This window comes from Macaca mulatta, chromosome 1 (assembly GCF_049350105.2).
Source record: "Macaca mulatta isolate MMU2019108-1 chromosome 1, T2T-MMU8v2.0, whole genome shotgun sequence".
In the NCBI taxonomy this organism is placed as follows: Eukaryota; Metazoa; Chordata; class Mammalia; order Primates; family Cercopithecidae; genus Macaca; species Macaca mulatta.
Window position 1 is genome coordinate 89,865,713 of NC_133406.1, and position 22,430 is coordinate 89,888,142.

A 22,430-nucleotide genomic window follows, 5' to 3' on the forward strand; every position below is an offset into this window, starting at 1 on the left:
TTCCAAATATCACTTTGCCAATTCCACAAGAACTGTCTTAGCGAAAGGCTTCTTGAGGGGAAAGCTGTAACTCTGTGAGATGATTTCACAGAACACAAAGAAGTTTCTCAGAAAGCTTCTTTCTCTTTGTTATCGGAGTATATTTCCTTTGGCTCTATAGTTTTCAAAGGGATCCGAAATATCTGTTCTCAGATTCCACAGAAATAAGGCTAGCAAAGAGATCCACGAAATACAGATGTAACTCTGTGAGATGAATTAACAGAACACTAACCAGTATCTCAGAAGGCTTCTTTCCAGATTTCATCTGAGGTTATTTCCGTTTTCACCATAGCCCTCTATGGGCTTCCAATATCACTTTGCCAATTCCACAAGAACTGTCTTAGCGAAAGGCTTCTTGAGGGGAAAGCTGTAACTCTGTGAGATGATTTCACAGAACACAAAGAAGTTTCTCAGAAAGCTTCTTTCTCTTTGTTATTGGAGGATATTTCCTTTGGCCCTATAGTCTTCAATGGGATCTGAAATATCTGTTCTCAGATTCCACAGAAATAAGGCTCGCAAAGAGATCCACGAAATACAGATGTAACTCTGTGAGTGGAAGTCACACATCACAGAGCAGTTTCTCAGAAAGCTTCTTTCCAGATTTCATCTGAGGATATTTCCTTTTTCACCATAGCCCTCTAAGGGCTTCCAAATATCACTTTCCCAATTCCACAAGAACTGTCTTAGCGAAAGGCGTCTTGAGGGGAAAGCTGTAACTCTGTGGGATGATTTCACAGAACACAAAGAAGTTTCTCAGACTGCTTCTTTCTCTTTGTTATCGGAGGATAATTCCTTTGGCCCTATAGTCTTCAAAGGGATCTGAAATATCTGTTCTCAGATTCCACAGAAATAAGGCTAGCAAAGAGTTCCAGGAAATACAGATGTAACTCTGTGAGATGAATTAACAGAACACTAAGCAGTTTCTCAGAAAGCTTCTTTCCAGATTTCATCTGAGGATATTTCCTTTTTCACAATAGCCCTCTAAGGGCTTCCAAATATCACTTTGCCAATTCCACAAAAACTGTCTTAGCGAAAGGCTTCTTGAGGGGAAAGCTGTAACTCTGTGAGATGATTTCACAGAACACAAAGAAGTTTCTCAGATAGCTTCTTTCTCTTTGTTATCGGAGGATATTTCCTTTGGCCCTATAGTCTTCAAAGGGATCCGAAATATCTGTTCTCAGGTTTCATAGAAATAAGGCTAGCAAAGAGATCCACGAAATACAGATGTAACTCTGTGAGTGGAAGTCACACATCACAGAGCAGTTTCTCAGAAAGCTTCTTTCCAGATTTCATCTGAGGATATTTCCTTTTTCACCATAGCCCTCTAGGGGCTTCCAAATATCACTTTGCCAATTCCACAAGAACTGTCTTAGCGAAAGGCTTCTTGATGGGAAAGCTGTAACTCTGTGAGATGATTTCAAAGAACACAAAGAAGTTTCTCAAAAAGCTTCTTTCTCTTTGTTATCGGAGGATATTTCCTTTGGCCCTATAGTCTTCAAAGGGATCCGAAATATCTGTTCTCAGATTCCACAGAAATAAGGCTAGCAAAGAGATCCACGAAATACAGATGTAACTCTGTGAGTGGAAGTCACACATCACAGAGCAGTTTCTCAGAAATCTTATTTCCAGATTTCATCTATGGATATTTCCTTTTTCACCATAGCCCTCTATGGGCTTCCAAATATCACTTTGCCAATTCCACAAGAACTGTCTCAGCGAAAGTCTTCTTGATGGGAAAGCTGTAACTCTGTGAGATGATTTCACAGAACACAAAGAAGTTTCTCAGAAAGCTTCTTTCTCTTTGTTATCGGAGGATACTTCCTTTGGCCCTATAGTCTTCAAAGGGATCCGAAATATCTGTTCTCAGATTCCACAGAAATAAGGCTAGCAAAGAGATCTACGAAATACAGATGTAAGTCTGTGAGTGGAAGTCGCACATCACAGAGCAGTTTCTCAGAAAGCTTCTTTCCAGATTTCATCTGAGGATATTTCCTTTTTCAACATAGCCCTCTATGGGCTTCCAAATATCACTTTGCCAATTCCACAAGAACTGTCTTAGCGAACGGCTTTTTGAAGGGAAAGCTGTAACTCTGTGAGATGATTTCACAGAACACAAAGAAGTTTCTCAGAAAGCTTCTTTCTCTTTGTTATCGGAGGGTATTTCCTTTGGCCCTATTGTCTTCAAAGGGATCCGAAATATCTGTTCTCAGATTACACAGAAATAATGCTAGCAAAGAGATCCACGAAATACAGTTGTAACTCTGTGAGATGAATTAACAGAACACTAAGCAGTTTCTCAGAAAGCTTCGTTCCAGATTTCATCTGAGGATATTTCCTTTTTCACCATAGCCCTCTATGGGCTTCCAAATATCACTTTGCCAATTCCACAAGAACTGTCTTAGCGAAAGGCTTCTTGAGGGGAAAACTGTAACTCTGTGAGGTGATTTCACAGAACACAAAGAAGTTTCTCAGAAAGCTTCTTTCTCTTTGTTATCGGAGGATATTTCCTTTGGCCCTATAGTCTTCAAAGGGATCCGAAATATCTCTTCTCAGATTCCACAGAAATAAGACTAGCAAAGAGATCCACGAAATACAGATGTAACTCTGTGAATGGAAGTCACACATCACAGAGCAGTTTCTCAGAAAGCTTCTTTTCAGATTTCATCTGAGGATATTTCCTTTTTCACCTTAGCCCTCTATGGGCTTGGAAATATCACTTTGCCAGTCCACAAGAACTGTCTTAGCGAAAGGCTTCTTGAGGGGAAAACTGTAACTCTGTGAGATGATTTCACACAACACAAAGAAGTTTCTCAGAAAGCTTATTTCTCTTTGTTATCGGAGGATATTTCCTTTGGCCCTATAGTCTTCAAAGGGATCCGAAATATCTGTTCTCAAATTCCACAGAAATCAGGCTAGCAAAGAGATCCACGAAATACAGATGTAACTCTGTGAGATGAATTAACAGAACACTAAGCAGTTTCTCAGATAGCTTCTTTCCAGACTTCATCTGAGGATATTTCCTTTTTCACCATAGCCCTCTATGGGCTTCCAAATATCACTTTGCCAATTCCACAAGAACTGTCTTAGCGAAAGGCTTCTTGAGGGGAAAGCTGTAACTCTGTGAGATGATTTCACAGAACACAAAGAAGTTTCTCAGAAAGCTTCTTTCTCTTTGTTATCGGAGGATATTTCCTTTGGCACTATAGTCTTCAAAGGGATCCGAAATATCTGTTCTCATATTCCACAGAAATAAGGCTAGCAAAGAGATCCACGAAATACAGATGTAACTCTGTGAGATGAATTAACAGAACACTAAGCAGTTTCTCAGAAAGCTTCTTTCCAGATTTCATCTGAGGATATTTCCTTTTTCACCATAGCCCTCTCTGGGCTTCGAAATATCACTTTGCCAATTCCACAAGAACTGTCTTAGCGAAAGGCGTCTTGAGAGGAAAGCTGTAAATCTGTGAGATGATTTCACAGAACACAAAGAAGTTTCTCAGAAAGCTTCTTTCTCTTTGTTATCGGAGTATATTTCCTTTGGCTCTATAGTTTTCAAAGGGATCCGAAATATCTGTTCTCAGATTCCACAGAAATAAGGCTAGCAAAGAGATCCACGAAATACAGATGTAACTCTGTGAGATGAATTAACAGAACAATAAGCAGTTTCTCAGAAAGCTTTTTTCCATATTTCATCTGAGGATATTTCCTTTTTCTCCATAGCCATCTAAGGGCTTCCAAATATCACTTTGCCAATTCCACAAGAACTGTCTTAGCGAAAGGCTTCTGGAGGTGAAAGCTGTATCTCTGTGAGATGATTTCACAGAACACAAAGAAGTTTCTCAGAAAGCTTCTTTCTCTTTGTTATCGGAGGATATTTCCTTTGGCCCTATAGTCTTCAAAGGGATCCGAAATATCTCTTCTCAGATTCCACAGAAATAAGGCTAGCAAAGAGATCCACGAAATACAGATGTAACTCTGTGAATGGAAGTCACACATCACAGAGCAGTTTCTCAGAAAGCTTCTTTTCAGATTTCATCTGAGGATATTTCCTTTTTCACAATAGCCCTCTATGGGCTTCCAAATATCACTTTGCCAATTCCACAAGAACTGTCTTAGCGAAAGGCTTCTTGAGGGGAAAGCTGTAACTCTGTGAGATGATTTCACAGAACACAAAGAAGGTTCTCAGAAAGCTTCTTTCTCTTTGTTATCAGAGGATATTTCCTTTGGCCTTATAGTCTTCAAAGGGATCCGAAATATCTGTTCTCAGATTCCACAGAAATAAGGCTAGCAAAGAGATCCACGAAATACAGATGTAACTCTGTGAGATGAATTAACAGAACACTAAGCAGTTTCTCAGAAAGCTTCTTTCCAGATTTCATCTGAGGATATTTCCTTTTTCACCATAGCCCTCTAAGGGCTTCGAAATATCACTTTGCCAATTCCACAAGAACTGTCTTAGCGAGCGGCTTCTTGAGGGGAAAGCTGTAACTCTGTGAGATGATTTCACAGAACACAAAGAAGTTTCTCAGAAAGCTTCTTTCTCTTTGTTATTGGAGGATATTTCCTTTGGCCCTATAGTCTTCAAAGGGATCCGAAATATCTGTTCTCAGATTCCACAGAAATAAGGCTAGCAAAGAGATCCACGAAATACAGATGTAACTCTGTGAGTGGAAGTCACACATCACAGAGCAGTTTCTCAGAAAGCTTCTTTCCAGATTTCATCTGAGGATATTTCCTTTTTCACCATAGCCCTCTAAGGGCTTCCAAATATCACTTTGCCAATTCCACAAGAACTGTCTTAGCGAAAGGCTTCTTGAGGGGAAAGCTGTAACTCTGTGAGATGATTTCACAGAACACAAAGAAGTTTCTCAGAAAGCTTCTTTCTCTTTGTTATCGGAGGATATTTCCTTTGGCCCTATAGTCTTCAAAGGGATCCGAAATATCTGTTCTCAGATTCCACAGAAATAAGGCTAGCAAAGAGATCCTCGAAATACAGATGAAACTCTGTGAGATGAATTAACAGAACACTAAGCAGTTTCTCAGAAAGCTTCTTTCCAGATTTCATCTGAGGATATTTCCTTTTTCACCATAGCCCTCTATGGGCTTCCAAATATCACTTTGCCAATTCCACAAGAACTGTCTTAGCGAAAGGCTTCTTGAGGGGAAAGCTGTAACTCTGTGAGATGATTTCACAGAACACAAAGAAGTTTCTCAGAAAGCTTCTTTCTCTTTGTTATCGGAGTATATTTCCTTTGGCTCTATAGTTTTCAAAGGGATCCGAAATATCTGTTCTCAGATTCCACAGAAATAAGGCTAGCAAAGAGATCCACGAAATACAGATGTAACTCTGTGAGATGAATTAACAGAACACTAACCAGTATCTCAGAAGGCTTCTTTCCAGATTTCATCTGAGGATATTTCCTTTTTCACCATAGCCCTCTATGGGCTTCCAAATATCACTTTGCCAATTCCACAAGAACTGTCTTAGCGAAAGGCTTCTTGAGGGGAAAGCTGTATCTCTGTGAGATGATTTCACAGAACACAAAGAAGTTTCTCAGAAAGCTTCTTTCTCTTTGTTATAGGAGGATATTTCCTTTGGCCCTATAGTCTTCAAAGGGATCCGAAATATCTGTTCTCAGATTCCACAGAAATAAGGCTAGCAAAGAGATCCACGAAATACAGATGTAACTCTGTGAGTGGAAGTCACACATCACAGAGCAGTTTCTCAGAGAGCTTCTTTCCAGATTTCATCTGAGGATATTTCCTTTTTCACCATAGCCCTCTATGGGCTTCCAAATATCACTTTGCCAATTCCACAAGAACTGTCTTGGCGAAAGGCTTCTTGAGGGGAAAGCTGTAACTCTGTGAGATGATTTCACAGAACACAAAGAAGTTTCTCAGAAAGCTTCTTTCTCTTTGTTATCAGAGGATATTTCCTTTGGCCCTATAGTCTTCAAAGGGATCCAAATATCTGTTCTCAGATTCCACAGAAATAAGGCTAGCAAAGAGATCCACGAAATACAGATGTAACTCTGTGAGTGGAAGTCACACATCACAGAGCAGTTTCTCAGAAAGCTTCTTTCCAGATTTCATCTGAGGATATTTCCTTTTTCACCATAGCCCTCTATGGGCTTCCAAATATCACTTTGCCAATTCCACAAGAACTGTCTTAGCGAACGGCTTTTTGAAGGGAAAGCTGTAACTCTGTGAGATGATTTCACAGAACACAAAGAAGTTTCTCAGAAAGCTTCTTTCTCTTTGTTATCGGAGGATATTTCCTTTGCCCCTATAGTCTTCTAAGGGATCAGAAATATCTGTTCTCAGATTCCACAGAAATAAGGCTAGCAAAGAGATCCACGAAATACAGTTGTAACTCTGTGAGATGAATTAACAGAACACTAAGCAGTTTCTCAGAAAGCTTCTTTCCAGATTTCATCTGAGGATATTTCCTTTTTCACCATAGCCCTCTATGGGCTTTCAAATATCACTTTGCCAATTCGCAAGAACTGTCTTAGCGAAAGGCTTCTTGAGGGGAAATCTGTAACTCTGTGAGATGACTTCACAGAACACAAATAAGTTTCTCAGAAAGCTTCTTTCTCTTTGTTATCGGAGGATATTTCCTTTGGCCCTATAGTCTTCGAAGGGATCCGAAATATCTGTTCTCAGATTCCACAGAAATAAGGCTAGCAAAGAGATCCACGAAATACAGATGTAACTCTGTGATATGAATTAACAGAACACTCAGCAGTTTCTCTGAAAGCTTCTTTCCAGATTTCATCTGAGGTTATTTCCGTTTTCACCATAGCCCTCTATGGGCTTCCAATATCACTTTGCCAATTCCACAAGAACTGTCTTAGCGAAAGGCTTCTTGAGGGGAAAGCTGTAACTCTGTGAGATGATTTCACAGAACACAAAGAAGTTTCTCAGAAAGCTTCTTTCTCTTTGTTATTGGAGGATATTTCCTTTGGCCCTATAGCCTTCAATGGGATCCGAAATATCTGTTCTCAGATTCCACAGAAATAAGGCTCGCAAAGAGATCCACGAAATACAGATGTAACTCTGTGAGTGGAAGTCACACATCACAGAGCAGTTTCTCAGAAAGCTTCTTTCCAGATTTCATCTGAGGATATTTCCTTTTTCACCATAGCCCTCTAAGGGCTTCCAAATATCACTTTGCCAATTCCACAAGAACTGTCTTAGCGAAAGGCGTCTTGAGGGGAAAGCTGTAACTCTGTGGGATGATTTCACAGAACACAAAGAAGTTTCTCAGACTGCTTCTTTCTCTTTGTTATCGGGGGATATTTCCTTTGGCCCTATAGTCTTCAAAGGGATCTGAAATATCTGTTCTCAGATTCCACAGAAATAAGGCTAGCAAAGAGTTCCAGGAAATACAGATGTAACTCTGTGAGATGAATTAACAGAACACTAAGCAGTTTCTCAGAAAGCTTCTTTCCAGATTTCATCTGAGGATATTTCCTTTTTCACAATAGCCCTCTAAGGGCTTCCAAATATCACTTTGCCAATTCCACAAAAACTGTCTTAGCGAAAGGCTTCTTGAGGGGAAAGCTGTAACTCTGTGAGATGATTTCACAGAACACAAAGAAGTTTCTCAGATAGCTTCTTTCTCTTTGTTATCGGAGGATATTTCCTTTGGCCCTATAGTCTTCAAAGGGATCCGAAATATCTGTTCTCAGGTTTCATAGAAATAAGGCTAGCAAAGAGATCCACGAAATACAGATGTAACTCTGTGAGTGGAAGTCACACATCACAGAGCAGTTTCTCAGAAAGCTTCTTTCCAGATTTCATCTGAGGATATTTCCTTTTTCACCATAGCCCTCTAGGGGCTTCCAAATATCACTTTGCCAATTCCACAAGAACTGTCTTAGCGAAAGGCTTCTTGATGGGAAAGCTGTAACTCTGTGAGATGATTTCAAAGAACACAAAGAAGTTTCTCAAAAAGCTTCTTTCTCTTTGTTATCGGAGGATATTTCCTTTGGCCCTATAGTCTTCAAAGGGATCCGAAATATCTGTTCTCAGATTCCACAGAAATAAGGCTAGCAAAGAGATCCACGAAATACAGATGTAACTCTGTGAGTGGAAGTCACACATCACAGAGCAGTTTCTCAGAAATCTTATTTCCAGATTTCATCTATGGATATTTCCTTTTTCACCATAGCCCTCTATGGGCTTCCAAATATCACTTTGCCAATTCCACAAGAACTGTCTCAGCGAAAGTCTTCTTGATGGGAAAGCTGTAACTCTGTGAGATGATTTCACAGAACACAAAGAAGTTTCTCAGAAAGCTTCTTTCACTTTATTATCAGAGGATATTTCCTTTGGCCCTATAGTCTTCAAAGGGATCCGAAATATCTGTTCTCAGATTCCACAGAAATAAGGCTAGAAAAGATACTCACGAAATACAGAAGTAACTCTGTGAGTGGAAGTCACACATCACAGAGCAGTTTCTCAGGAAGCTTATTTCCAGATTTCATCTGAGGATATTTCCTTTTTCACCGTAGCCCTCTATGGGCTTCCAAATATCACTTTGCCAATTCCACAAGAACTGTCTTAGCGAAAGGCTTCTTGAGGGGAAAGCTCTAACTCTGTGAGATGGTTTCACAGAACACAAAGAAGTTTCTCAGAAAGCTTCTTTCTCTTTGTTATCGGCGGATATTTCCTTTGGCCCTATAGTCTTCAAAGGGATCCGAAATATCTGTTCTCAGATTCCACAGAAATAAGGCTAGCAAAGAGATCCACGAAATACAGATGAAACTCTGTGACATGAATTAACAGAACACTAAGCAGTTTCTCAGAAAGCTTCTTTCCAGATTTCATCTGAGGATATTTCCTTTTTCACCATAGCCCTCTATGGGCTTCCAAATATCACTTTTCCAATTCCACAAGAACTGTCTTAGCGAAAGGCTTCTTGAGGGGAAAGCTGTAACTCTGTGAGATGATTTCACAGAACACAAAGAAGTTTCTCAGAAAGCTTCTTTCTCTTTGTTATCGGAGTATATTTCCTTTGGCTCTATAGTTTTCAAAGGGATCCGAAATATCTGTTCTCAGATTCCACAGAAATAAGGCTAACAAAGAGATCCACGAAATACAGATGTAACTCTGTGAGATGAATTAACAGAACACTAACCAGTATCTCAGAAAGCTTCTTCCCAGATTTCATCTGAGGATATTTCCTTTTTCACCATAGCCCTCTATGGGCTTCCAAATATCATTTTGCCAATTCCACAAGAACTGTCTTAGCGAAAGGCTTCTTGAGGGGAAAGCTGTATCTCTGTGAGATGATTTCACAGAACACAAAGAAGTTTCTCAGACAGCTTCTTTCTCTTTGTTATCGGAGGATATTTCCTTTGGCCCTATAGTCATCAAAAGGGATCCGAAATATCTGTTCTCAGATTCCACAGAGATAAGGCTAGCAAAGAGATCCACGAAATACAGATGTAACTCTGTGAGTGGAAGTCACACATCACAGAGCAGTTTCTCAGAAAGCTTCTTTCCAGATTTCATCTGAGGATATTTCCTTTTTCACCATAGCCGTCTATGGGCTTCCAAATATCACTTTGCCAATTCCACAAGAACTGTCTTGGCGAAAGGCTTCTTGAGGGGAATGCTGTAACTCTGTGAGATGATTTCACAGAACACAAAGAAGTTTCTCAGAAAGCTTCTTTCTCTTTGTTATCGGAGGATATTTCCTATGGCCCTATAGTCTTCAAAGGGATCCGAAATATCTGTTCTCAGATTCCACAGAAATAAGGCTAGCAAAGAGATCCAGGAAATACAGATAGAGCTCTGCGAGATGAATTAACAGAACACTAAGCAGTTTCTCAGAAAGCTTCTTTCCAGATTTCATCTGAGGATATTTCCTTTTTCACCTTAGCCCTCTATGGGCTTGGAAATATCACTTTGCCAGTCCACAAGAACTGTCTTAGCGAAAGGCTTCTTGAGGGGAAAACTGTAACTCTGTGAGATGATTTCACACAACACAAAGAAGTTTCTCAGAAAGCTTATTTCTCTTTGTTATCGCAGGATATTTCCTTTGGCCCTATAGTCTTCAAAGGGATCCGAAATATCTGTTCTCAGGTTTCATAGAAATAAGGCTAGCAAAGAGATCCACGAAATACAGATGTAACTCTGTGAGATGAATTAACAGAACACTAAGCAGTTTCTCAGATAGCTTCTTTCCAGACTTCATCTGAGGATATTTCCTTTTTCACCATAGCCCTCTATGGGCTTCCAAATATCACTTTGCCAATTCCACAAGAACTGTCTTAGCGAAAGGCTTCTTGAGGGGAAAGCTGTATCTCTGTGAGATGATTTCACAGAACACAAAGAAGTTTCTCAGAAAGCTTCTTTCTCTTTGTTATCGGAGGATATTTCCTTTGGCCCTATAGTCTTCAAAGGGATCCGAAATATCTGTTCTCAGATTCCACAGAAATAAGGCTAGCAAAGAGATCCACGAAATACAGATGTAACTCTGTGAGATGAATTAACAGAACACTAACCAGTTTCTCAGAAAGCTTCTTTCCAGATTTCATCTGAGGATAATTCCTTTTTCACCATAGCCCTCTATGGGCTCCCAAATCTCAATTTGCCAATTCCACAAGAACTGTCTTAGCGAAAGGCTTCTTGAGGGGAAAGCTGTATCTCTGTGAGATGATTTCACAGAACACAAAGAAGTTTCTCAGAAAGCTTCTTTCTCTTTGTTATCGGAGGATATTTCCTTTGGCCCTATAGTCTTCAAAGGGATCCGAAATATCTGTTCTCAGATTCCACAGAGATAAGGCTAGCTAAGAGATCCACGAAATACAGATGTAACTCGGTGAGTGGAAGTCACACATCACAGAGCAGTTTCTCAGAAAGCTTCTTTCCAGATTTCATCTGAGGATATTTCCTTTTTCACCATAGGCTCTAAGGGCTTCCAAATATCACTTTGCCAATTCCTCAAGAACTGTCTTAGCGAAAGGCTTCTTGAGGGGAAAGCTGTAACTCTGTGAGATGTTTTCACAGAACACAAAGAAGTTTCTAAGAAAGCTTCTCTCTCTTTGTTATCAGAGTATATTTCCTTTGGCCCAATATTCTTCAATGGGATCCGAAATATCTGTTCTCAGATTCCACAGAAATAAGGCTAGGAAAGAGATCCACGAAATACAGATGTAACGCTGTGAGATGAATTAACAGAACACTAAGCAGTTTCTCAGAAAGCTTCTTTCCAGATTTCATCTGAGGATATTTCCTTTTCACCGTAGCCCTCTATGGGCTTCCAAATATCACTTAGCCAATTACACAAGAACTGTCTTAGCGAAAGGCTTCTTGAGGGGAAAGCTGTATCTCTGTGAGATGATTTCACAGAACACAAAGAAGTTTCTCAGACAGCTTCTTTCTCTTTGTTATCGGAGGATATTTCCTTTGGCCCTATAGTCATCAAAAGGGATCCGAAATATCTGTTCTCAGATTCCACAGAGATAAGGCTAGCAAAGAGATCCACGAAATACAGATGTAACTCTGTGAGTGGAAGTCACACATCACAGAGCAGTTTCTCAGAAAGCTTCTTTCCAGATTTCATCTGAGGATATTTCCTTTTTCACCATAGCCGTCTATGGGCTTCCAAATATCACTTTGCCAATTCCACAAGAACTGTCTTGGCGAAAGGCTTCTTGAGGGGAATGCTGTAACTCTGTGAGATGATTTCACAGAACACAAAGAAGTTTCTCAGAAAGCTTCTTTCTCTTTGTTATCGGAGGATATTTCCTATGGCCCTATAGTCTTCAAAGGGATCCGAAATATCTGTTCTCAGATTCCACAGAAATAAGGCTAGCAAAGAGATCCAGGAAATACAGATAGAGCTCTGCGAGATGAATTAATAGAACACTAAGCAGTTTCTCAGAAAGCTTCTTTCCAGATTTCATCTGAGGATATTTCCTTTTTCACCTTAGCCCTCTATGGGCTTGGAAATATCACTTTGCCAGTCCACAAGAACTGTCTTAGCGAAAGGCTTCTTGAGGGGAAAACTGTAACTCTGTGAGATGATTTCACACAACACAAAGAAGTTTCTCAGAAAGCTTATTTCTCTTTGTTATCGGAGGATATTTCCTTTGGCCCTATAGTCTTCAAAGGGATCCGAAATATCTGTTCTCAAATTCCACAGAAATCAGGCTAGCAAAGAGATCCACGAAATACAGATGTAACTCTGTGAGATGAATTAACAGAACACTAAGCAGTTTCTCAGATAGCTTCTTTCCAGACTTCATCTGAGGATATTTCCTTTTTCACCATAGCCCTCTATGGGCTTCCAAATATCACTTTGCCAATTCCACAAGAACTGTCTTAGCGAAAGGCTTCTTGAGGGGAAAGCTGTAACTCTGTGAGATGATTTCACAGAACACAAAGAAGTTTCTCAGAAAGCTTCTTTCTCTTTGTTATCGGAGGATATTTCCTTTGGCCCTATAGTCTTCAAAGGGATCCGAAATATCTGTTCTCATATTCCACAGAAATAAGGCTAGCAAAGAGATCCACGAAATACAGATGTAACTCTGTGAGATGAATTAACAGAACACTAAGCAGTTTCTCAGAAAGCTTCTTTCCAGATTTCATCTGAGGATATTTCCTTTTTCACCATAGCCCTCTCTGGGCTTCCAAATATCACTTTGCCAATTCCACAAGAACTGTCTTAGCGAAAGGCGTCTTGAGAGGAAAGCTGTAAATCTGTGAGATGATTTCACAGAACACAAAGTTGTTTCTCAGAAAGCTTCTTTCTCTTTGTTATAGCAGGATATTTCCTTTGGCCCTAGAGTCTTCAAAGGGATCCGAAATATCTGTTCTCAGATTCCACAGAAGTAAGGCTAGCAAAGAGATCCACGAAATACAGATGTAACTCTGTGAGATGAATTAACAGAACACTAAGCAGTTTCTCATAAAGCTTCTTTCCAGATTTCATCTGAGGATATTTCCTTTTTCACCATAGCCCTCTATGGGCTTCCAAATATCACTTTGCCAATTCCACAAGAACTGTCTTAGCAAAAGGCTTCTTGAGGGGAAAGCTGTATCTCTGTGAGATGATTTCACAGAACACAAAGAAGTTTCTCAGAAAGCTTCTTTCTCTTTGTTATCGGGGGATATTTCCTTTGGCCCTCTAGTCTTCAAAGGGATCCGAAATATCTGTTCTCAGATTCCACAGAAATAAAGCTAGCAAAGAGATCCACGAAATACAGATGTAACTCTGTGAGTGGAAGTCACACATCACAGAGCAGTTTCTCAGAAAGCTTCTTTCCAGATTTCATCTGAGGATATTTCCTTTTTCACCATAGCCCTCTATGGGCTTCCAAATATCACTTTGCCAATTCCACAAGAACTGTCTTAGCGAAAGGCTTCTTGAGGGGAAAGCTGTAACTCTGTGAGATGATTTCACAGAACACAAAGAAGTTTGTCAGAAAGCTTCTTTCTCTTTGTTAACGGAGGATATTTCCTTTGGCCCTATAGACTTCAAAGGGATCCGAAATATCTGTTCTCAGATTCCACAGAAATAAGGCTATCAAAGAGATCCACGAAATACAGATGTAACTCTGTGAGATGAATTAAGAGAACACTAAGCAGTTTCTCAGAAAGCTTCCTTCCAGATTTCATCTGAGGATATTTCCTTTTTCACCATAGCCCTCTATTTGCTTCGAAATATCACTTTGCCAATTCCACAAGAACTGTCGTAGCGAAAGGCTTCTTGAGGGGAAAGCTGTAACTCTGTGAGATGAATTCACACAACACAAAGAAGTTTCTCAGAGAGCTTCTTTCTCTTTGTTATCGGAGGATATTTCCTTTGGCCCTAGAGTCTTCAAAGGGATCCGAAATATCTGTTCTCAGATTCCACAGAAATAAGGCTAGCAAAGAGATCCACGAAATACAGATGTAACTCTGTGAGATGAATTAACAGAACACCAAGCAGTTTCTCAGAAAGCTTCTTTCCAGATTTCATCTGAGGATATTTCCTTTTTCACCATAGCCCACTATGGGCTTCAAATATCACTTTGCCAATTCCACAAGAACTGTCTTAGTGAAAGGCTTCTTGAGGCGAAAGCTGTATCTCTGTGACATGATTTCACAGAACACAAAGAAGTTTCTCAGAAAGCTTCTTTCTCTTTGTTATCGGAGGATATTTCCTTTGGCCCTATATTCTTCAAAGGGATCCGAAATATCTGTTCTCAGATTCCACAGAAATAAGGCTAGCAAAGAGATCCACGAAATACAGATGAAACTCTGTGAGATGAATTAACAGAACACTAAGCAGTTTCTCAGAAATCTTCTTTCCAGATTTCATCTTAGGATATTTCCTTTTTCACCATAGCCCTCTATGGGCTTCCAAATATCACTTTGCCAATTCCACAAGAACTGTCTTAGCGAAAGGCTTCTTGAGGGGAAAGCTGTATCTCTGTGAGATGATTTCACAGAACACAAAGAAGTTTCTCAGAAAGCTTCTTTCTCTTTGTTATCGGAGGATATTTCCTTTGGCCCTATAGTCTTCAAAGGGATCCGAAATATCTGTTCTCAGATTCCACAGAAATAAGGCTAGCAAAGAGATCCACGAAATACAGATGTAACTCTGTGAGATGAATTAACAGAACACTAACCAGTTTCTCAGAAAGCTTCTTTCCAGATTTCATCTGAGGATAATTCCTTTTTCACCATAGCCCTCTATGGGCTCCCAAATCTCAATTTGCCAATTCCACAAGAACTGTCTTAGCGAAAGGCTTCTTGAGGGGAAAGCTGTATCTCTGTGAGATGATTTCACAGAACACAAAGAAGTTTCTCAGAAAGCTTCTTTCTCTTTGTTATCGGAGGATATTTCCTTTGGCCCTATAGTCTTCAAAGGGATCCGAAATATCTGTTCTCAGATTCCACAGAGATAAGGCTAGCTAAGAGATCCACGAAATACAGATGTAACTCGGTGAGTGGAAGTCACACATCACAGAGCAGTTTCTCAGAAAGCTTCTTTCCAGATTTCATCTGAGGATATTTCCTTTTTCACCATAGGCTCTAAGGGCTTCCAAATATCACTTTGCCAATTCCTCAAGAACTGTCTTAGCGAAAGGCTTCTTGAGGGGAAAGCTGTAACTCTGTGAGATGTTTTCACAGAACACAAAGAAGTTTCTAAGAAAGCTTCTCTCTCTTTGTTATCAGAGTATATTTCCTTTGGCCCAATATTCTTCAATGGGATCCGAAATATCTGTTCTCAGATTCCACAGAAATAAGGCTAGGAAAGAGATCCACGAAATACAGATGTAACGCTGTGAGATGAATTAACAGAACACTAAGCAGTTTCTCAGAAAGCTTCTTTCCAGATTTCATCTGAGGATATTTCCTTTTCACCGTAGCCCTCTATGGGCTTCCAAATATCACTTAGCCAATTACACAAGAACTGTCTTAGCGAAAGGCTTCTTGATGGGAAAGCTGTAACTCTGTGAGTTGGTTTCACAGAACACAAAGAAGTTTCTCAGAAAGCTTCTTTCTCTTTGTTATCTAAGGATATTTCCTTTGGTCCTACAGTCTTCAAAGGGATTCGAAATGTCTGTTCTCAGATTCTACAGAAATAAGGCTATCAAAGAGATCCACGAAATACTGATGTAACTCTGTGAGATGAATTAACAGAACACTAAGCAGTTTCTCAGAAAGCTTCTTTCCAGATATCATCTGAGGATATTTGCTTTTTCACCATAGGCCTCTAAGGGCTACCAAATATCACTTTGCCAATTCCACAAGATCTGTCTTAGCGAAAGACTTCTTGAGGGGAAAGCTGTAATTCTGTGAGATGATTTCACAGAACACAAAGAAGTTTCTCAGAAAGCTTCTTTCTCTTTGTTATCAGAGGATATTTCCCTTGGCCCTGTAGTCTTCAAAGGGATCCGAAATATCTGTTCGCAGATTCCACAGAAATAAGGCTAGCAAAGAGATCCACGAAATACAGATGTAACTCTGTGAGATGAATTAACAGAACACTAAGCAGTTTCTCAGAAAGCTTCTTTCCAGATTTCAATTGAGTATATTTCCGTTTTCACCATGGCCCTCTATGGGCTTCCAAATATCTCTTTGCCAATTCCACAAGAACTGTCTTAGCGAAAGGCTTCTTGAGGGGAAAGCTGTAACTCTGTGAGATGATTTCACAGAACACAAAGAAGTTTCTCAGAAAGCTTCTTTCTCTTTGTTATCGGAGGATATTTCCTTTGGCCCTATAGTCTTCAAAGGGAACCGAAATATCTGTTCTCAGATTCCAAAGAAATAAGGCTAGCAAAGAGATCCACGAAATACAGATGTAACTCGGTGAGTGGAAGTCACACATCACAGAGCAGTTTCTCAGTAAGCTTCTTTCCAGATTTCATCTGAGGATATTTCCTTTTTCACCATAGCCCTCTATGGGCTTCCAAATATCACTTTGCCAATTCCACAAGAACTGTCTTGGCGAAAGGCTTCTTGAGGGGAAAGCTGTAACTCTGTGAGATGATTTCACAGAACACAAAGAAGTTTCTCAGAAAGCTTCTTTCTCTTTGTTATCGGAGGATATTTCTTTGGCGCTATAGTCTTCAAAGGGATCCGAAATATCTGTTCTCAGATTCCACAGAAATAAGGCTAGCAAAGAGATCCACTAAATACAGATGTAACTCTGTGAGATGAATTAACAGATCACTAAGCAGTTTCTCAGAAAGCTTCTTTCCAGATTTCATCTGAGGATATTTCCTTTTTCACCATAGCCCTCTATGGGCTTCCAAATATCACTTTGCCAATTCCACAAGAACTGTCTTAGGGAAGGCTTCTTGAGGGGAAAGCTGTAACTCTGTGAGATGATTTCACAGAACACAAAGAAGTTTCTCAGAAAGCTTCTTTCTCTTTGTTATCGGAGGATATTTCCTTTGGCCCTATAGTCTTCAAAGGGATCCGAAATATCTGTTCTCAGATTCCACAGAAATAAGGATAGCAAAGAGATCCAGGAAATACAGATGTAACTCTATGAGATGAATTAACAGAACACTAAGCAGTTTCTCAGAAAGCTTCTTTCCAGATTTCATCTGAGGATATTTCCTTTTTCACCATAGCCCTCTAAGGGCTTCCAAATATCACATTGCCAATTCCACAAGAACTGTCTTAGCGAAAGGCTTCTTGAGGGGAAAGCTGTAACTCTGTGAGATGATTTCACAGAACACAAAGAAGTTTCTCAGACAGCTTCTTTCTCTTTGTTATCGGAGGATATTTCCTTTGGCCCTATAGTCTTCAAAGGAATCCGAAATATCTGTTCTCAGATTCCACAGAAATAAGGGTAGCAAAGACATCCACGAAATACAGCTGTAACTCTGTGAGTGGAAGTCACACATCACAGAGCAGTTTCTCAGAAAGCTTCTTTCCAGATTTCATCTGAGGATATTTCCTTTTTCACCATAGCCCTCTATGGGCTTCCAAATATCACTTTGCCATTTCCACAAGAACTGTCTTAGCGAAAGGCTTCTTGAGGGGAAAGCTGTAACTCTGTGAGATGATTTCACAGAACACAAAGAAGTTTCTCAGAAAGCTTCTTTCTCTTTGTTATCGGAGGATATTTCCTTTGGCCCTATAGTCTTCAAAGGGATCCGAAATATCTGTTCTCATATTCCACAGAAATAAGGCTAGCAAAGAGATCCACGAAATACAGATGTAACTCTGTGAGATGAATTAACAGAACACTAAGCAGTTTCTCAGAAAGCTTCTTTCCAGATTTCATCTGAGGATATTTCCTTTTTCACCATAGCCCTCTCTGGGCTTCCAAATATCACTTTGCCAATTCCACAAGAACTGTCTTAGCGAAAGGCGTCTTGAGAGGAAAGCTGTAAATCTGTGAGATGATTTCACAGAACACAAAGTTGTTTCTCAGAAAGCTTCTTTCTCTTTGTTATAGCAGGATATTTCCTTTGGCCCTAGAGTCTTCAAAGGGATCCGAAATATCTGTTCTCAGATTCCACAGAAGTAAGGCTAGCAAAGAGATCCACGAAATACAGATGTAACTCTGTGAGATGAATTAACAGAACACTAAGCAGTTTCTCATAAAGCTTCTTTCCAGATTTCATCTGAGGATATTTCCTTTTTCACCATAGCCCTCTATGGGCTTCCAAATATCACTTTGCCAATTCCACAAGAACTGTCTTAGCAAAAGGCTTCTTGAGGGGAAAGCTGTATCTCTGTGAGATGATTTCACAGAACACAAAGAAGTTTCTCAGAAAGCTTCTTTCTCTTTGTTATCGGGGGATATTTCCTTTGGCCCTATAGTCTTCAAAGGGATCCGAAATATCTGTTCTCAGATTCCACAGAAATAAGGCTAGCAAAGAGATCCACGAAATACAGATGTAACTCTGTGAGTGGAAGTCACACAACACTAACCAGTTTCTCAGAAAGCTTCTTTCCAGATTTCATCTGAGGATAATTCCTTTTTCACCATAGCCCTCTATGGGCTTCCAAATCTCAATTTGCCAATTCCACAAGAACTGTCTTAGCGAAAGGCTTCTTGAGGGGAAAGCTGTATCTCTGTGAGATGATTTCACAGAACACAAAGAAGTTTCTCAGAAAGCTTCTTTCTCTTTGTTATCGGAGGATATTTCCTTTGGCCCTATAGTCTTCAAAGGGATCCGAAATATCTGTTCTCAGATTCCACAGAGATAAGGCTAGCTAAGAGATCCACGAAATACAGATGTAACTCGGTGAGTGGAAGTCACACATCACAGAGCAGTTTCTCAGAAAGCTTCTTTCCAGATTTCATCTGAGGATATTTCCTTTTTCACCATAGCCCTCTATGGGCTTCCAAATATCACTTTGCCAATTCCACAAGAACTGTCTTGGCGAAAGGCTTCTTGAGGGGAAAGCTGTAACTCTGTGAGATGATTTCACAGAACACAAAGAAGTTTCTCAGAAAGCTTCTTTCTCTTTGTTATCGGAGGATATTTCCTTTGGCCCTATAGTCTTCAAAGGGATCCGAAATATCTGTTCTCAGATTCCACAGAAATAAGGCTAGCAAAGAGATCCACGAAATACAGATGTAACTCTGTGAGATGAATTAACAGAACACTAAGCAGTTTCTCAGAAAGCTTCTTTCCAGATTTCATCTGAGGATATTTCCTTTTTCACCATAGCCCTCTATTGGCTTCCAAATATCACTTTGCCAATTCCACAAGAACTGTCTTAGCGAAAGGCTTCTTGAGGGGAAAGCTGTAACTCTGTGAGATGATTTCACAGAACACAAAGAAGTTTCTCAGAAAGCTTCTCTCTCTTTGTTATCAGAGGATATTTCCTTTGGCCTTATATTCTTCAAAGGGATCCGAAATATCTGTTCTCAGATTCCACAGAAATAAGGCTAGCAAAGAGATCCACGAAATACAGATGTAACACTGTGAGATGAATTAACAGAACACTAAGCAGTTTCTCAGAAAGCTTCTTTCCAGATTTCATCTGAGGATATTTCCTTTTCACCGTAGCCCTCTATGGGCTTCCAAATATCACTTTGCCAATTACACAAGAACTGTCTTAGCGAAAGGCTTCTTGATGGGAAAGCTGTAACTCTGTGAGATGGTTTCACAGAACACAAAGAAGTTTCTCAGACAGCTTCTTTCTCTTTTTTATCGGAGGATATTTCCTTTGGCCCAATAGTCTTCAAAGGGATCCAAAATATCTGTTCTCAGATACCACAGAAATAAGGCAAGCAAAGAGATCCACGAAATACAGATGTAACCCTGTGAGTGGAAGTCTCACATCACAGAACAGTTTCTCAGAAAGCTTCTTTCCAGATTTCATCTGAGGATATTTCCTTTTTCACCATAGCCCTCTATGGGCTTCCAAATATCACTTTGCCAATTCCACAAGAACTGTCTTAGCGAAAGGCTTCTTGAAGTGAACGCTGTAACTCTGTGAGATGGTTTCACAGAACACAAAGAAGTTTCTCAGACAGCTTCTTTCTCTTTTTTATCGGAGGATATTTCCTTTGGCCCTATAGTCTTCAAAGGGATCCGAAATATCTGTTCTCAGATTCCACAGCAATAAGGCTAGCAAAGAGATCCACGAAATACAGATGAAACTCTGTGAGATGCATTAACAGAACACTAAGCAGTTTCTCAGAAAGCTTCTTTCCAGATTTCATCTGAGGATATTTCCTTTTTCACCATAGGCTCTAAGGGCTTCCAAATATCACTTTGCCAATTCCACAAGAACTGTCTTAGTGAAAGGCTTCTTGAGGGGAAAGCTGTAACTCTGTGAGATGATTTCACCGAACACAAAGAAGTTTCTCAGAAAGCTTCTTTCTCTTTGTTATCGGAGTTTATTTCCTTTGGCTCTATAGTCTTCAAAGGGATCCGAAATATCTGTTCTCAGATTCCACAGAAATAAGGCTAGCAAAGAGATCCACGAAATGCAGATGTAACTCTGTGAGATGAATTAACAGTACACTAACCAGTTTCTCAGAAAGCTTCCTTCCAGATTTCACCTGAGGATATTTCCTTTTTCACCATAACCCTCTAGGGGCTTCCAAATATCACTTTGCCAATTCCACAAGAAAAGTCTTAGCGAAAGGCTTCTTGAGGGGAAAGCTCTAACTCTGTGAGATGATTTCACAGAACACAAAGAAGTTTCTCAGAAAGCTTCTTTCTCTTTGTTATCGGAGGATATTTCCTTTGGCCCTATAGTCTTCAAAGGGATCTGAAATATCTGTTCTCAGATTCCACAGAGATAAGGCTAGCAAAGAGATCCACGAAATACAGATGTAACTCTGTGAGTGGAAGTCACACATCACAGAGCAGTTTCTCAGAAAGCTTCTTTCCAGATTTCATCTGAGGATATTTCCTTTTTCACCTTAGCAATCTATGGGCTTCCAAATATCACTTTGCCAATTCCACAAGAACTGTCTTAGCGAAAGGCTTCTTGAAGGGAAAGCAGTAACTCTGTGAGATGATTTCACAGAACACAAAGAAGTTTCTCAGAAAGCTTCTTTCTCTTTGTTATCGGAGGATATTTCCTTTGGCCCTATAGTCTTCAAAGGGATCCGAAATATCTGTTCTCAGATTCCACAGAAATAAGGCTAGCAAAGAGATCCACGAAATACAGATGTAACTCTGTGAGATGAATTAACAGAACACTAAGCAGTTTCTCAGAAAGCTTCTTTCCAGATTTCATCTGAGGATATTTCCTTTTTCACCATAGCCCTCTAGGGGCTTCCAAATATCACTTTGCCAATTCCACAAGAACTCTCTTAGCTAAAGGCTTCTGGAGGGGAAAGCTGTAACTCTGTGAGATGTTTTCACAGAACACAAATAAGTTTCTAAGAAAGCTTCTCTCTCTTTGTTATCAGAGTATATTTCCTTTGGCCCTATAGTCTTCAAAGGGATCCGAAATATCTGTTCTCAGATTCCACAGAAATAAGGCTAGCAAAGAGATCCACGAAATACAGATGTAACGCTGTGAGATGAATTAACAGAACACTAAGCAGTTTCTCAGAAAGCTTCTTTCCAGATTTCATCTGAGGATATTTCCTTTTCACCGTAGCCCTCTATGGGCTTCCAAATATCACTTTGCCAATTACACAAGAACTGTCTTAGCGAAAGGCTTCTTGATGGGAAAGCTGTAACTCTGTGAGATGGTTTCACAGAACACAAAGAAGTTTCTCAGAAAGCTTCTTTCTCTTTGTTATCTAAGGATATTTCCTTTGGCCCTACAGTCTTCAAAGGGATTCGAAATGTCTGTTCTCAGATTCCACAGAAATAAGGCTATCAAAGAGATCCACGAAATACTGATGTAACTCTGTGAGATGAATTAACAGAACACTAAGCAGTTTCTCAGAAAGCTTCTTTCCAGATATCATCTGAGGATATTTGCTTTTTCACCATAGGCCTCTAAGGGCTACCAAATATCACTTTGCCAATTCCACAAGATCTGTCTTAGCGAAAGACTTCTTGAGGGGAAAGCTGTAACTCTGTGAGATGATTTCACAGAACACAAAGAAGTTTCTCAGAAAGCTTCTTTCTCTTTGTTATCAGAGGATATTTCCTTTGGCCCTATAGTCTTCAAAGGGATCCGAAATATCTGTTCGCAGATTCCACAGAAATAAGGCTAGCAAAGAGATCCACGAAATACAGATGTAACTCTGTGAGATGAATTAACAGAACACTAAGCAGTTTCTCAGAAAGCTTCTTTCCAGATTTCAATTGAGTATATTTCCGTTTTCACCATGGCCCTCTATGGGCTTCCAAATATCTCTTTGCCAATTCCACAAGAACTGTCTTAGCGAAAGGCTTCTTGAGGGGAAAGCTGTAACTCTGTGAGATGATTTCACAGAACACAAAGAAGTTTCTCAGAAAGCTTCTTTCTCTTTGTTATCGGAGGATATTTCCTTT